Here is an 18277-nt window from a genome sequence, read left to right as displayed (position 1 = left end):
ACTAGTTAGAACACTATATCACATAAGAACAAAAACAAAAGAATGATATTCATGCTCCATTATAAAACAACACACATACACATATGGTGTACCAACATGCAGTTTGAAAATGAGAAAAATGGATGTTGACACTCCATTGTTGTAAATCAACACCAAGGTAGTTTTAAGGAAATGATATTGGCTCTACTTCAAATCCCATAGCAGTTATGGTACTAGTCATATGGATTGAGTTGCAATGTGATTACATATAACACTGGTCACTATGAGGAAATGGAAGGAACCTGGTCCATGTGAGTATCTTTGGCCACAACAAGTTTAATCTAGTGGCATGATAAAGAAAATATAGGGGAATAGAGGGAACTGAATATGAAAGTTGAATATGGCCTTGGGCCCTTGAAGACAATATAGTGTGATATTGTAGGCGTGGTCATCCTGTTCCATAATTGTGTATGAAACCAACCATAACCTCTGTTGCGATTTACTATGTGATTTGTAGTTATTAATCAGGCCCATAACCTAACTCAAAATTTCCATACTGGCAGCACATTTCTCCAAGTCATGGATATAGAAACTAGTCAAGGATTCATTGTCCTGCACACAAGGAAAATTTTAAGAAGCCCCTTAAATTTGTATGTATAATAAATGGGTGAATCCCCATGATACACAAGAAAAATGGAAGGTGATTTTATCAAGAATATAATATGTATATATATATATTTTTAGCGATTCTCTCACCATATTATATTATCTTGTAAAATCATGGCGAATCTTTCACTGAATTATAAAATCTTGTATGATCTTGGCGAATCTTTCACTAAATAATAAAACTTTGTAAAGTATTGGTGAATCTTTTACTAAGTTATATAACATTGTGAAGTCTTGGCCATTTTTTTGATAAAGTATAAAACCATATATGATAATAGGAAAACATATTCATTAAATTGTAATATACTAACTTACATGTTTGGAAAAAAGAAACATAATTTGTTCTTCCTATAAACAATGTTGCAAGCTTTAGTGGGCATGTTTGTCAAGGTTCTTATTGTACACTCTTGCATATCCATCTATCAATTTTGATGATATTCCACCACAAATTTCTTGTATGTGTTTATCTTGACCACTACTTCTATCAAGATAGGAGGGATTAATCTTTTCTCTACCACTTATTTCAAGCTATGAGAGACTAATGTTTTCCCAAATCATGGCATAAAAACACCTATTGAGTATAAATATTTTGTTTACTAACAAGGCATACAAACTTTCTACTGCTGATAACTTTAGATTACATAACTCCAACATTGCATATAGCGTGTGCATATGTAAAGACAATCTTCTGACAGAGTATGAATGCTTTTCTAGAAAAGGGTAGGATATCTCAAAAGTTAAACAACTACAAATAAAGGCATAGACTCATAGAGCTTCATTCTTGATGATATAGTGAAACTATGTAGTTCTGCATGTATGAAATGCATCTAGTACACAACTTGTGGCTCAAAATCAGCGTAATCCAAAGAACCAAAATCCACGGGTGGCATCAAATAAGTTGCTATTAATTTTGACACCAAAGCAGCTATAAGAGGAATTCTTTGGAGATTCTTCACAAAGCCAAGAGCTTGGCTTTCTCCAATTTCTATTATCTGTTGGTTGATGTCTACCATCCCGTCAAGTTTCTTTTTGAATTTTGGATTCTCAACATCCAATACAGCACGAAAAATCCTTACTGTAGTTCAATTTTTCTGCATCAGTTAGAAAAATACATTGCTAAAATCCATCCCACACAAAACATCACTACAACTCAATTTTAGACACACAAAATGGCTTCTAAGTATTGCGATCTATATGAAACTTCAAACCACCTCAATGATAACATGCATATCAAACTCTTTGTGTTTAGTCCAATGCCTTCATAAAATGTTGTCCTCTAGAAATCATTTAGGTACATCGTCACATATACCTGCAAAAGGAAAGCAAGTGTGACCAGTTGAAATAATTCGCACAAAATAAGAAACAGAAAAACATCCAATAAATATTGAATGAAAATATTAGAAATCATATTGCCTAGATCTTTAGGATATATTAGATGTAATTCAAGATTAACTCACCAAGAGACAAAAAAACCTTGACCAAAGCTTGGCCTTCCAGTCATTCAGAAATTGTGGTTGTGCTTTCAATAAAGCTGAGAAAAAATCACCATGCCTATTCTCTTTTTTTTTTTGTGTAAGTCAGGAGATTATATTATATAACAAAATATAGTACAAAAAATCCGCGAAGGCGGATCGAAAGCAGGGAATCACAGTGAACCATATCTAAACATCTGCTCAGAGATTTCACCAAAACAGGACTGTAAACAGCATACCTCGCAGGGTAGCTTGACCTGAACTTGTTCCTATCATCCGACACAACTAAGACAGTGCATAGCATGACAAATACATAGACAAACTGAAACAGAGACATAGACAAACTGTAACAGAGACATATATAAAGCCGAGGAGAGCCACACCGGGAGCGAAGCTAAATGAATTTTCCCATCTGGCTGATGGTGTCCAGTCCCATCTGCCGCATATGAGTATTCATCCTGGCTTGCATTGCTTCAATAGTTTCATTATCCTCTGCCCCTGTTTTGGCAGGCTGCGAGGCTCCGGGAGCAGCATTGACCGTGTCTCTCAGAATCTGGATGAGGAGGGTGAGCTTCCTGTTGACAATTTGAACGGCTTCATGAACTGTGTTGATCCGCCCTTCCAGAGAGTTGTTATAGTTGATTATCTTCCCCATCTGCTCCTCCGTAAGGATCACTTCAGTTACTATGTTCTGCTTCTCATTCTCCACAGTTTCCAAGGCTTTGGCTATGAGCATTTTGGTGCGCCAACTTTCGGCCTTCGTCCTAACGAATTGAGTGGCTCTTTTCGAAGGTGTTCCAGGGTCCCTCAACCAATTGACCTCTGCAGCAATCTCCTTCTCCGTGCGCCCTTCCTCCACTTGCTTCACCTTAGCTTCCAGCTCCGCTACCTTACGCTTGTTCCTAGCGGCAGCACGGGTTTCATAACCTTGCTTCGCTTCAAGCAGGTCCTGATTTGCTGCATCACAACGGCAACCACTGGCTTCCATCCTGACCTCTCTATGTTTCTTCCAACCAGAATTTCTCTCGCTCACTGAAGTTAAGTCTGCACTATGAAAAGGCACAGTAGTGAGAACAAAGTGAAAGCCCGCAACTTTATAGCCTTTGCGGGTGTTGATCCTCCTGAAATCGGTCTGGATCCTGCTGTAGGTAGGAGTACTGTTACCATCAAATCGATTGAGGTCCACACACGCGAGGCTGATGCCGGTCGATTTAGAATGAGTGTGGTTGCGTATGAGCCATTGATCAATTTGCCAAGTGTGTTGTACTTCTGAGCGGTAGTTATGGAAGCTAATGGAGTCGGACAGACCCTGTTTGCCCTCCTTCCGATTCACCATGCTCTGTACCTTGAGCCTTCCTGACTGATACACCGTGAACATAAATGTCACTGATGTCTTTTGATACGGCTTCCTTCCAGGTGTCCTGGTATTTATTCTCCTTATGCTTTGAATTTTGTGGCTCGATCTGTAATGATCGCTAGTTTGGCTGGTCTGCCGCCGCCGGTTAAGCCATCTCCCTGTGAGTCCAGTCATGCCGTTAACTCGGTTGCTGGTGTACTCTTCACCGAAATTTTCATCCCTCCAGTGCCGGATGTCTGAGCCATTATCGGCTATGATTGATTTGAATCGTTTGCTGCTAGCCGTGCACATGTTACCTTGAGGATTGGGCATGTAACTTCTGGCCAACAGCTGTTTGTGATTGTATTCGGATTGTCAGCCCCGTGGTTTGCCAGGAAGTCCGCCAGCCCATTAGCCTTTCTTCTTACCGATTGAAAAACTATGCCTCTCAAATCTGCTATCATCTCCTCTATGCTTTCAGTTGCCTTAGCAAGCCTCCAATGCTTGGTGGCCTTGTTGGCTTTTGTTCCTACTTGCAGGCGTCTAGCCACCGAGATGGCCAAAGCAGAATCACCCTCCACAATGATATTTCCTCGTCTCATGTTTCTTAGAATCTTCAGTCCTTGCTCGAGCGCGGCGAACTCTGCTTCATTGTTCGTGCAAACACCTAACGCCCTGCAGTAGATGTGGATGATATCTCCTTCATGGTTCCGAATGGCTCCTCCGATGCCGGCAGTGCCTGGGTTGCCCCTTGAGGCTCCGTCGAAGTTTAATTTTAGGCTGCCTTCTGGTGGGCGAAGCCAGCGTTGAATCTGTGTAGAAGGTTGAGCTCTGTTTACCCCCAAAGGTTGATTGCTGGAGGCTTCCAATTGAAACCTTTTTAAAATGCGCAAGTCCTGAGCAGTTGGTTTTTCATTCGTTTCAGTTTTGCCTTTTACCTGTATTAGCTGTTTGATGTTGATGAAGATGGATTCTTTCGCACAGTCAATGCTTCTGGCTTCCTCCATGAAGATCCTTCGATTTCTCTCTTTCCAAGTTGTCCAGGTTATAAAGCCCGGGAAGCATTTCCAAATGCTATCCACTCTCTGAATTCTAGAGAAGTTCCTTCGCCAATTGCTGATGGTCTCCTGAATCGAGTCCCTGTTTCTATCAGACGATTCCAAAATATCTTCCATCCATTGCCAGAGCTGGGATGCCCATTCACAGGAGTTGAATAGATGATTCATAGTTTCCTCTTCCTTCAGGTACATAGGGCATCTAGAGGGTCCTGTAAATCCTTTCCTCAGCAAGTTTTCCCAAGTTAGGGTTTTCCTCTGCATTAGAAGCCAAAGAAAAGTTATGATTTTCGGCCATAGTAAGTTGTCCCAAACTTTAGCAGTCCAGGGTATAATGTCAGGCTGCCCTTCCCGCTCAATGATGTCTCTGGCTTCTTTCAGTGAAAATTCCCCGTTGCCTTTTGGTCCCCATCTGAGCTTATCATTTTCTGCAGCTATTCGGATCTTCCTTTTGAGGAGAGTTTGATTTAAAGCTATATAGGTGTCCTAGATGTCTTCGCTGTGGCTCGAGTTGAAAGTAGTCCATTCCCGCCAATCCGGGTCCTCACTGGTGGAGTTCCAATATTGGTTAACTCTGAAATTGCCCTGGATTTGGGAATTATGTTTCACAGTTTGGAATTGAGGGGTGTCCAATTTCGGAGATTGTTGCCAAGCATCCTCCCAGAAAAGCGCCTGGGTTCCGTTCCTTATCTCCCAGAAGCTGTGATCCTGAACAATGTCTCTGTTTGCTTGGGCATGATTCCATATAGGAGAGCCGGTGGGCATGTCCTGCATCCTTATTAAATCTAGATTGGAGCTGTTCGGCCTGTACTTTTCCTTCCACAACGTAGCCCAAGGCAGGTTGGTGTCTGAAATCCACCTCCACCAGATTTTAGCCCCGCAAATCCTGTTGACCACAGAGGGATCAACCAAGTTCAGACCTCCCCTGTTCTTAGGCCTGCATAATTTCTGCCAAGCCATCAGCGACCACTTTTTTTTCTCACTGTTTCCACTCCATAGGAATGAGCGCTGGATGCTTCTCATGCGATCTAGGATTCCTTTTGGAGCAGGTAAGATGGAGAGCATATACTGAGGGATAGCCTGCAAGACCGCTTTGGTGAGGATTAACCTGCCTGCAAAATTCAGAGCCCTATTAGTCCAATGTTTGCATTTTCTCTCCATATTGTCAAGGACTTTCTCCCAGAGGTTCTTTTTCCAAGGTTTTAGAGTCAGGGGGGCGCCCAGATACCTGGAAGGAAGAGAATCAATTTTAAATCCCAACAGCCTAGAAAGATGAGATTGGACGGCCCGATGCGTATTGAAGAAGAAAATGGTTGATTTAGAAAAAATTATCTCCATCCCTGAAGCCTTGCTGAAAAGATTAAGAATGTCTTTGAAAACCATCGCCTCTTTTACTGCAGGGGTACCATGCAACATGGTGTCATCTACGAACTGGTGATGCGTAGTGGCACGGCTAGATCTGATCGGTTGCAGTCCTTTTAACAGTCCCTCTTCTTTCTTCTTTGCAATTAATCTACCTAGGCCTTCCATAAGAATAACAAACAGGAAAGGGGATAACGGGTCCCCCTGTCGGATGCCGCGAGAAGGGCTGAAGGGATCAGAGGGGGCGCCATTTACGAGGATAGAGTATCTAGGAGATTTGATAACGGCCACAACCCATTTGATCCACTGCTGACTAAAACCAAAAGCTTTTAAAACAGATTCCAGGTAGGACCAACTGACCTTGTCATAAGCTTTGGATAGATCTAATTGCATGAGCATTCCGGCTGCTTTTTGCGAATGGAGCGAATGGATCATCTCCTGGGCCAGCATGATGTTGTCAAGAATCTGTCTTCCTTCCACATAGCCAGACTGTTCTTGGGAGATGATGCCAGGGAGGATAGCCTTCAGCCTGTTAGCTATGACTTTTGATATGATCTTATAGATGACATTACAGAGGGCAATAGGTCTAAACTTATCTGGAGTGTTGGCTTCCTCCACTTTAGGAACCAAAGCGATGAAGGTTGAGTTTAGAGATTTGAGAATCGTTTTGGAGTGTCTTGAGTCTTCCACAATCTCCCATATGTCTTGTTTGACTATGTTCCAGCAGGCTTTATAGAAATTGATGGTGAACCCATCCGGTCCTGGGGCTTTGTCATTAGGCATGCTTCTGACTGCTTCCTCGACCTCTTCCATTGTAATTCTTCTTCTTAGGGCCCAGTTTTGTTCATCAATGATTAACTTAGGTATGACCGTAGTTATTTCTTCGATTGCAGCTTCTCTGTCGATCCTTGGTTCCTGCGCTATGAGGCTGAAATGATCTACCAGGGAGGCTGATATCTCGCTGTGATTCTTGAGGAGTTCCCCCTCGTCGTTTTTCAGTTCAAGGATTTTGTTAGCACTTCTGTAGTCCATGGCTGATCTGTGGAAAAATTTGGTATTTTGCTCCCCTTCCTTCAACCACTGAATTCTTGATTTCTGCTTCCATAGCGATTCTTCTTGCTTACATCTATTGTGCCACTGTTGGGTCAGCTCTTTTTCAATTTCACAGGTTTCCTCAGTTCTAGTGCCTGCAGCCCCGTCCTTGTGAATTTGCTCCAGCTTTTGTTCGATGATCGCTTTCTCCTGAAAAATATTGCCAAAAACTGTTCTGTTCCAATCTTTTAATTTCAATTTGATATGTTTTAATTTCATTTGCAGGTGGAACATTTTGGAACCGGCTTCCTCTAAAGGCTCTGACCACCATTTTTCCACCATTGTGAGGAAATTGGGGTGCTCAATCCAAAACTTCTCGAACCTAAAGGGTTTGTTTCTTGGAGTACCCTGAAGTTCAACAGCTAAAGATATCGGCCAGTGGTCCGATCCTCCGCTAGGGAGGATGTTCGATTCAACTGTTTTGCCTTCTAGAATGAAGCTCTCCGAGATTAGGAAGCGGTCCAATCTGGAAGAAATTAGCCTTCCCCCCCCCCCCCCCCCCCACCCTTCGATTGTTCCAGGTGAACTGACCATGCTTGGGGTGAACATCGACCAATCTTGCATTATCAATAAAACTTATGAAAACTTCCCCATCCCTGTTGAGTTTCCTTAGTCCTCCTTTTTTCTCCAGGAGGGAGGTGATCATGTTGAAATCACCCCCCAAAATGAAGTTGGCACCAGTGTTCCTTTCTAAAAAATTGTTTAAGGAAGCTAGGAAGTTTATCTTGTCATCTAGCCGTTGAGGACTGTAGACATTTATACAGAGGAAAGAAGTAGAAATACCTGTGGGTTGCAATTCCAACGCTAGGTAGTTTTTGCTTGCTTCAGCCGTAAGGATCTGATATCTTCTCGTATCCCAGAAGGTGGCTATACCTCCTTCCCGCCCTTTGCTTTCGATCTCCAGCGCTTCAAAATGTCTTCCTAACTTGACTCGTATCTTTTCTATGAGGGTTTTGTTGCACTTAGTTTCTTGTAGGAATAACAAATTCGGATGGTTCTTCTCCATTTGCCTTTTCAGCAGCCTCTGTTTGGCTACACTGTTAATACCTCTTGTATTCCAAGATACTATCTTCATTATTAAACAATTTTAGGAAAAGAAGGATACTCACTTAGCTGCCTTATCTGACCTGCGTTGATTAGCATCTCTCCTACCTCCTGCAAGTGTTCCTGGGCAGTCTTGCGACCTCTTCGGCGTTTGTGCCTAGAGCCAGAGGTTCTACCAAGTACTATTTTGTGATGTGGAATATTTCCTTTGATAATGCCTAACTTGTTCTTCTGTTTCTCAAAAACTGCCTTCTGCTGCGCTATGAAGAGATCCCTGACCTTCCTTATTTCTTCCTCCGGTGCTGCTTCAATCCCTTTGGCTCTCCATCTTTCTACAAGCTGCGTGAGGTCCAAACCTTCCTTCGCTAAGGTGTCTTCGAATTCTAGATCTTCACTCCCTGCCTCGCTAGTTAGCATTTCTGTTTCTTCGTCCGTTTCCACTGTTCTGTCCTGCATATGGATTTCGCCATCGAAAGCCTCATCCCCAATGCCTTCCCCTGTAAATTTTTCCGGTTCTTTTTGCTCTGCCTCCCCATCAGGTGTGTTCTTTTTCGCCTCCGAGTCGGTGTCTGGATCTAGGATCTCAAAGGGGTTACTGAGGTAATTTCTTCCTATATTTCCTTTGGTGTTCCTTCGTCTATTGGCTCGCTGTCTATTCTTTGGTTTTGTGAAGTTATTCCTGTCTTTGTTGCTTTGAGTCTTGTCCTCTTCTGCCTCCTTTCTGTTCAAAGGACAATCCCTTACCAGATGACCATGCACATGGCATTTCCTGCATCTAAAAGGAATTTGTTCATAGTCTAAAGCTTGGAAGTATTCCTCATCTCTGTACTCCAGCCACAGCCCTTCATGGAGTGCTCCGGACACATCCATCTCTACACAGATTCTGGCATAGGTAGTGTACCTTTTCTGAATGGTTGCTTCTGAAGCTTTGACGAATGTTCCCAACTTATCTCCTATTTTCTTTAGGGCCGTTAAACCCCAGTAATCAATGGGGAGAGAGAAGAGTCTGATCCATACTGGGACTTGAGTGAAGGATTCCCTTTCTGGTACAAAGTTCGGCTTCCATGGTCTCATATATAAGCCAGCTGCGGCTAAGAAATAAGGGCCACCTTCGAACACCCTATCTTTATCTTCTAGGCTGGTGAAGACCACTGTGAAAAACCCTTTGGCCCCCAGATGTAACTGCACATCTCCTTTTGGCTTCCACTGTTGTTTTATCCATTGACATAGGGTTCTCTCGGAGGGCCATATTCCCATAAATTTGCAAATGATGGCGTGTTCAGCCATATGCTCCCTGTAGGCCTGGATATCGGGGTCAGTGATGGTCACTCGTAGGCTATCCTTTTTCTTTGGCTTACAGGCACTGCCGTTCACCGGGTTTCTATTGGGGATCGCGCTGGACTCCCCTCCCTTCTCCGGCGGGATTTTGTCGTTTCTCCTACCCTCATCCTCGTTTTCTGAGGGCTGGGAGATAGCATTGGTTTTGTCGTGAGTGCCTGCACGATTCTGCCTCTCTGTGTCTTTGTCTCCTATTCTGATATCTGTCCTATCCGAGGACATTGGTTTCTTTTCCTCTTTTTTCCTGCTGTTCTGGCTCGCGCTGTTCAGCCCTTCTATTCTAACGCCTTCTGTCATATTCTGCTGTTGTTTCTGCAGTAGAGCTTGTTTAAACGAAGGGGTCCCACTGGACCCCTCTGCCCCCATCCACTCCGACAACCGATGGCCCTTTCGATACAGTGCTGCAAGTTTAAGTTTGTAGTGCTCCAGTGCTGTAAACAGACGCCGTAACGCAGAAACCCTAGCTGCGCCGTTCACCCGCCATTTTCAGAGCTCTCAAACCTTACTTGTTGATCCGCCCATGCCTATTCTCATTCTGGTACTAGTTATCAAATTAGTTGAATATAAGATACACTTGATACTCGAGGTTTTCTCTTAGGTTCCTATAGATGGTAATATATCTCTAGTAACCGATCTTCTCAGATAAATGAGTGGCATAAAATATGAACTTAGGCTTGAGGAAAGTATATTTGCATGCTTTAGTTAAGAAATTGAGGTCTAGTGCAAGATTGAAATCTGATAAACCCTTGTTCAGAAACCTGTAACCCAATGTGTCAAAGATTAAGTTGATAAAGTCAATAGACAAATTACAACATAAAATGCAATTACAATGGAAAAAAAATATATTCAAAATAAATACTTTATCCAATGTAATTTTCAAATGGAAATATATCCAATCTAGTAAACAACAATGCCAACAAATGTAGGGAGCTATGAAAGGGGAGCCATTTTTGTAGCAAACAACTACGTCTTTGATTTAATAAACCATGCTTGTAAAGTAAGATATCATACTCTCCATGGTGATCTTCATCTTTGGACAGGAGGGAAAATATCTTAGCCACAATTGGGTTTGTTTTCTGCAAATGAACATTCGAGTTAGGTCAGTTTCCTTCATACCCATTCATGAAGTCATCTCATAATAAGACAAAAATAGATATCCATCAAATCCAAACTTTTAACTCAATTGTTCTTGTAATTCCATATCCATATCACACAAAGGCATCACAATCTCTAGCCAAGTATGTAATAGAAGCCATCAAACCATGCTGACTTGAGAGGAAAAGTGACTGTATTAACCCCTACATTATATTCTATTTTTCAAGATGTATACATATATGAATTTAATAAAGTTTACTAAAATAATAGTCACTCAACATATCATTGGCAAGAGGATAGACTTTGCCCCTGGATGCAAGAAGTACAAGAGAGAAGTCACTATCAAATTGCTGAAAGCAATGACTTGTGCTTTTCTCTACAAATTGACACAACCAATTTGGTAAGTTTGTAGGTTGTGGGTAGGTGTTTGTAATCCTTTAAAGGAATCATTACAGGGTTCCTATAAACAACAACTAGTGGAGGAGAATTCATAAGTGTAGCTTGATGCTACTATGATGGGGTCCATTTCAGGGTGTAAATGGTGGAGAATTGTTGACTGCCTTAGAGAGGCTCAAAATATGCGTTAAGAAATTCAAGCTTATCCTTCATTCGAAGCATATGAAGTGAAATCCATGGAAGAATATCTTGCTAACTGAGAAATGTTTTATTTGCAGGTTTGTTTGCTAAATCATGAAGCCTTTTTCTTATGACTAGATAAAGAATCAATGGGCTTGTTAAATAATTCTTTCACTTAATACCTCATTTTAAGAAAAAAAAATTCCATTAAAATTTGTATTTGTTGCAAATATGATAAAAGTTATTAAGGAAGGCCCTTGGGTTTAGGGAACTACAAGATCTTTTTTCAACTTTGGTTCCCTAATATTTTTCTAGCATATTTTATCCCTCTTCCATCCCAACATGATTAAGTCTTTCAAACCTGCTTGTGCACCTTTGGCTAGAAAATGTTTTAGAAGCAATAAATAAGTTCATCGGGAATATAAATTGAACTAGATCTTCGTAAAGGTTGGAAGGGAGTTAATTTTCTAGAGTTTCAAAGTAACCATTAGAATAAGACTCGCCAAGTCTCCTGGTTACTTGCAAGTTACTAAGATCAACAAAAAAACAAGGGGAAGACATGGTTAATCTTGTCAAAATTTCAAACTCTTCATTACTGGGTGAGTTTGCGTAGGGTTTGGCCTCCTTGGAAGACTCACTGAGCATTTCAAGGTTCGACCAAGTTCAACCTCATGCATTTGGTAAAAAATCTATAGATTGAAAATTTCATTTAAAAAAATTACAACATTTCTTCAAGGGTTTTAGACTTATTTTTCTTTCGGGCAGAAGAATTTACAGAGAGGATTCTCCATCAAAATGCATCACAATTCAATTTTGTTTTATGGATTTTCAATCCATGTGAAGGGGATAATTTCTTGGACAACAAATTTTGGGAATTTTGAAAGGATTGTGCAACGAAATTTTTGAATATATACACTAAAGGTGTGGCCAAAATTGTGTTCTAGGCCAACAACCTTAACCATAAAATATTTTCATAGAGATTGGAAGCAGTTTTTGGCTTATGCAAATTTAGGAATTTTTTTTGAAGCTTTATTAGTTTTTTTCTTTTTCATAAAGCCTTAAGGAGAAAAATAATGTTCTTTTCCTCTATCTGGGATTAGTTGTAAATTTTTAATGCCTCCTTCCCTCTCTCAAGTGGGTTTAGGCATAATGCCTCCCTCTTATACCATGTCATTTTGTAAATCCTTTGTCATATCCCTAGTTGTTTTTAAGAGTGGATATTAGGATATTAGACCTTAGGAATTTCTTAAGACAAAATTGGCCTAATGCACTATAGTCATGTGTGCCTTGGTTATCCAATGGTCACCATTCTATCTCATGCATAGATGCTCCAATGGTGCTCATGTTCTAGGTATTTATGACAACTGATCTATATCTTATAACCTAATTGGTCCATGATCTCTATTTAAAGATCATGGATGGTCATTGGTCTTGCATGATGAAGAGTATAGTATTGTACTAAATATTTCCCTTCAATTCTTGTGTAGTAGTGCATTCTATTTCTTCATGGATGTCTCATTTTGAGGGCTTTACCATGTAAATCTATATGTTTTGAGGATTTTACCATGTAAATCTCTATGTATTCATGGAGTAAATCTCTATGGTCAACATGAGTTATTCCTAAGTGGTATCCATCCTTGTGAGTAACCCACTTGTGATTTCCTAATATGGTATCAAAGTGCTTGTAGGTTCACTCCTCCTCATTCAAAGATCGAGGTAGTTATTTTGGGTATTTGAAGAGCTTTAAATCCCCTCTTTGGTTTTAAGGTAAGACTGGTGGAGCTCATATTATTAGGTCTTGAAGAAATGGGGTGGTTGTTCTTTCTCAACAAAACCTATGTATTTTTGAGAGATCTAACCATTCCATGTATTATAGTCAAATTTCAATGCTTTGTCTTTGGCTTATGTTGTGGCCCTCAAAGCTCACTTGCATTTTAGGTTCTTGGGAGTCATGCCACTTCACATGGGTACAACCATATATTTGTAGATAGTGACAAGTGGACCTAAGGTTTTCCTAAGGGTTGGGTCCACCTTAGTTGCACAAGCTAGTGTCTATATAGATGTAAGGCTTTGGCCTAGTTTTAGAATATAATCTAGATAAACAAATGCAAAATAGAGTATAACTCTGTGTGTCCATATTTAATTTCATGAGAAACAATACAACTTCTATGTTTCTTTGTGGGTGTTGCCCTCTCTGAGAGTTTTACCACATAAATATTGGTGTCTCAGTTTTTTTCAGTATGATTTATTTCTCTGTGGTGTTTTTCCTGTGAGTAGCCTACTTGTGATTTCTCATTATGGTATCATAGTTCTTGTGTGGTTAACTCCTTTTTTTATTCAAATATTGAGGTAGTTAAGTTGAGTATTTGAAGAGTTCCAGATCCTTTGTTCTGGTTTTGAGGTCAAAATTGTGGAATTCTCCTTATTAGCTCATGAAGTTCTAGATTTGTTGTTCCATTTCAATAGGATATTTTCAATTTGGGAATATTTGATTGCTCCATGTATTACATAGTCAATGTTTGGTATTTTTCTTCCTTGTACTGCAACAACTATTCAACATCATTAGGAACACCATAATTGCACTCACCAACTCATTTATCACCTCAAATACACTCAAAAACACCCCAACTAATCCTTGTTGCAACTCTCCACCTTCCTAATCTATTGGGTAGACTTCCTAGGAATAAACATTACATTGTACCGTTGGTCCCTTTAGAAACTTAGGTGTATCAAGATGTAAGGCACCATGAACTAAAACTCTCTTCTCTGTTCTCCAAATGAAAGTCCATTCCTCCTAATACAGTGAATAAGATTGCAAGTGGACCAGTTCTTGTCAGCTACAAAAGAAAAAACAATCTAGAAAAGTACCCAAAAAACAAGCTGATAAAGCTCCAAAGCCCCATCCCCATCCATCCTATTAGGTTCACCTGTGCTATGTTAAGTAGTTCTCCCTTGCATCCACATTTTAATGTGTTGAAGGGGCCATTAACTTCCCCAAATGAAAGAAATTGTTGCCAAAGAATCATGTCCTCTTCGATTGTGAACATCCTAATAAAAGTGATTCTTAACTCCACCTCATAATGATTAATAGGAAGAAACTATTTGGAACTCTTTTGAGAAAACATGGTTTGGCTATTTTCCTACTATTTCCTTGTTTATCAATGACCATCAGGTTAGGTCCATAACAACTACCTTCAGGTATACTATGGTGTCTAAAGTCAACTCTTGATTTTTGTATATGGAAGTTTGAAACTTAAATTGTATATGGAAGATATATTATGTTTAGGGCTACATGTTACCCCTGTTTTTGTATAAAAAATGTGGAGGATATCTGAATATTAATCTGTCATTTCCAGAAATGGTCTTTTGAGTTCCTAAAGTAACTGAGGGATTTGTTAAATGTCTCTTCCTCTCTTTGTGATTGGAAATAAGTGTTGGTATTATAAGGTCTTGTACTTTGTTTTTTGGACTAATATATTTTTTACGTTCACTAGAAATCAAATTTGAATACTTTGCTTGCAGTTTTGTAGTGGATATGTTAGGAATAAATCCTTTTTTTCAAGGAAAATCTCATAGGGAAACTAAAGGGATGCTTCCCCACATTCATGGATGGAACTCCTAGTAAAACCATCCACATAGACTAGTGAACCTAACCCAATGGGACTCAAACCAGGTGTCTGCTGGCATGGAACTAGCTAATGACCAAAAACATTGGCAACAACCGGTTGAGCTAACCCCTTAGGTTCTGTTAGAATTAAATATAACAACTAACTACAAAAAAATATGGAATTTTCCATTTTGATTGCTTTATCAATATTTTCTAGAGTTCACTCTGATTTATTTTTATGAGAATATATTTCATCTTACTAGAAGATATCGTTGGTCCAAAGAATGTATACTTATTAATGTCTTGAATTAATATCTCTCCAATGAAAAAAATCTTCTTGATTCATCTTATCGGTCTAGTAGACACTGATTCCACAAATGGATCCAACATTTGAAGTAGGAAAAGGATAATTACAAAAACAAAAATTGAAGTTTAGAAATTTTCATGAAATCAATTGTTTCATGAAAACTTGAATCTGGAAAATATGTACTTCCATTGAACTTAGGATTTCATATTTATGACTCTCTATAAGATGATTATTGGCAAGGTCCATACCAAGATGGGAAAAATAAATGGAATACACAACACCATACAAGTCAAAGAAAAGATGTCCATTGTCACCCATACTCTTTTAGCTTTATATTGACGAGCTAGAAGATCTCATTTCAAAGTGATACACATGGTTTCCTTCTCTATGGGATTTCTATTGGGAGAATGTCATTGAAGAAGTACACTTCTACCTCTATGCTGGAAAAAGGTTTGCATTCATTCAAAGTTGCAATACTAGAAAGGATAAGTACCGTTGAACATGGTAAAGCCACCCATTCCTATAGATACATTTAAAAATGTGAAGTGTAATGCTTACCTATAAAATATTTAAGATGGTGACATACAAATTTACAATAAGTAACAAAAAAATAGCCTTTGGATGGAGGCCTTTGAACTCGTTATACCATTCTTCACATGTGTGAGAAAAGTTTTATTAATGACATGCTTAACAAAGATTACTTTTGTTCTGAGTATCAGATTGAAATTTCGTAAGAAGTTTCAGAAAGAGGACGGCCTGTATTTTTCTGTATATCAGTTTCAGGTACTAATGTCGAAATAGTGACACATGGCACTTCGTACAAGTTTTCTCTACTGAACTAGTCTATAATCAGCTCACCATGGGAGATTTGGCATAAATCTTTCTTGGAGAATCCAATCTTGATCAGACTTGTGGGGTTAGAAAGAGGACTCAAAGGGCTACATCAAGACCATAGTTATAGAGATAAAATAGATTCAATATCGAGCTCTTACAAAGTGAAACAAAATGTGTGTAGTTTTTTTTAGTTTTGCATAAGATTGGTTTGAAAAATTAGTTTGAAGGAATACAAAGGTAATTGTGAATAATTATTAGCATTAATTGATGCCCCAAAGAAATAAAATGGAAACACCTAGTAAGAAACCTGAAATCTCTAGCATAACTCGTGAAGAAGAGGAAGAAATACAACATGATATATCAAAATTACAAGACCAAGTACAACAAATTTCACTCTCACAAAAGGTAACTGAAGCCAAGATGAATGGCATGGAAGCTAATATGAATGGCGTGTAAGTTAAGATGGATGGCGTGGAAGCTAATATGGATGGGATGGAAGCTAAGATGAATGGCATGGACGCTAAGATGGAAGAATTGAAGATAAATTTAAATAAGTTGCTACAAGAAATGGTTACTAATGGTGAAAGGGTAGTAAAGGAAACTTATGATGAGAACAAAAGAAATGTTAATCATGATTTCATAGACTCTAATGTTGGATTGAAGACCCACCATGTTCCAAAAATTGATATGAGGAAGTTTGATGGCAAGGATCCCAGAACATGGATACTACAGATGGAGCAATTTTTCAATCTTCATAACGTGAAAAACACACAAAAGGTATGTATTGCAACTTTATATTTGGAACCAAATCAGTTTGTATGTATCGATGGCTTTGCTCTCGTAAAAAAATTGTCACTTTGGCAATTTTTACAGAAGAAATGATAGCACATTATGATGATACAAAAAGCAACACCATTTTAGCTAATTGATAAATCTGAAACAAAAGGGTTCAATGATGGAGCACATTGAGGACTTCCAAAAATTGAACATAAGGGTAAAAGATATTCTAGAGGAGCATAGGATTGATGTGTTCATATGCACTTTAAAGGATAATATCCAACATGAGGTTTGCCTTTGGTAACCTAATTCATGGAGAAGGCATTCAAGTTAGCAAGAAAAATGGAAAGCAAAATTATGGCAACCAGGAAGCCTACCACTCACAACTATAAAGATGGAAGTGTTATTGCCCCTAGCCTTCCACAACCTACAAGGTTGACACCACAATAATTGGAAGAAAAAAGAGAAAAAGGGCTTTGTTATAGTTGTGATAGCAAATACACTAAAGGTCATAAGTGTGTTGAGAAGAAATTATTCTACATAGATTGTGAAGAGAAGGAAGAAAAGAAACAAGAAATGTAAAAAGAAGAGGATATACTCCAGGAACAAACCCTAGATAAAGAAGAAATGAATCCTACCATATCTTGTAATGCATTGGCTGGAATTACCACTCCTCAAACTATCAATATAGAAGGACATATCAAGAGGAAAAAGGTAATAGTGTTGATTGATTTGGGAAGTACCCATAATTTTATTCATTGTAAGATAGCCAAGGAATTGAATTGCTTCCTATATCTAGCACCAGAGTGTAAAGTGATGGTTGCAAGTGGATGAACCATAAATTGCTTTGGAAAGTGCCATAATATTAAGCTATCCATGGGAGAATATGTATTGAATAGCCCAATGCTTTCCATTCCAATGGGTGGTGCTGATGTTGTACTAGGAGTCCAATGGCTACAATCCTTGGGTACAATAGCTTTTAATTTTCATGAAATTTTGTGTGGAAGGAAAGGAAGTTGAATTAAGGGGTATTGCAAGGAAACCAGAAAAAATAATCAGCTCTAACAGTATGACAAAACTTTTAAAGGAGGAACAACGAGGCGTAATTGCACAATTATGTTCGCTAGAGGTTCCCACATTGAAATAATTTATTTCTCCAGATTTCCAAATGTCTTGGACAATCATTCCAAGGTATTTGAGACTCCCAAAGGCCTCCCACCTATTTGTGATCATGATCATGCTATTCATTTGATTCCAGCAAGTGTTCCTCCAAACATCAGGCCGTACAGATATCCCTATGCCCAAAAGAGTGAAATTGAACGTATGGTTGCAGAAATGCTAGAGGCTGGTATAATTCAACCTAGTCAAAGTTCTTTCTCTTCTCTAGTAGTATTGGTGCACAAGAAGGATGGATCATGGTGCATGTGTCCGGATTATAGGGAGCTTAACAATCTCACTACTAAAGATAAATTTCCCATTCTTGCCATTGATGAATTATTGGATGAATTGCATGGATCAATTTACTTCACCAAGTTGGATCTTTGTTCATGATATCATCAAATCAGAATGAAGATTGAAGACATTCCGAAAATAGTATTTAGAACTCATGAGGGTCATTATGAATTTTTGGTCATGCCTTTTGGCCTTACCAATGCACCTTCTACATTTCAAGGTTTGATGAATTCCATTTTCAAACCCTTCCTTAGAAAATTTGTGTTAGTATTTTTTGATGATATA

At 39.2% G+C, this 18277-nt stretch overlaps 1 pseudogene; it reads right to left on the bottom strand.

Annotated features, from left to right (window-relative positions):
* Positions 1-1472: 1472 nt before the first annotated feature.
* The window catches only part of LOC149221223 (magnesium-protoporphyrin IX monomethyl ester [oxidative] cyclase, chloroplastic-like), a 54608-nt pseudogene continuing 37803 nt past the window's right edge, over positions 1473-18277 (bottom strand).

This window comes from Pinus tabuliformis, chromosome Q, assembly GCF_031772625.1.
Source record: "Pinus tabuliformis cultivar Carrire ecotype Pingquan chromosome Q, CPIR1, whole genome shotgun sequence".
Taxonomy (NCBI): Eukaryota; Viridiplantae; Streptophyta; class Pinopsida; order Pinales; family Pinaceae; genus Pinus; species Pinus tabuliformis.
Note: the sequence above shows the minus strand (reverse complement) of the source record. Positions and strands in the feature narration are given on the sequence as shown.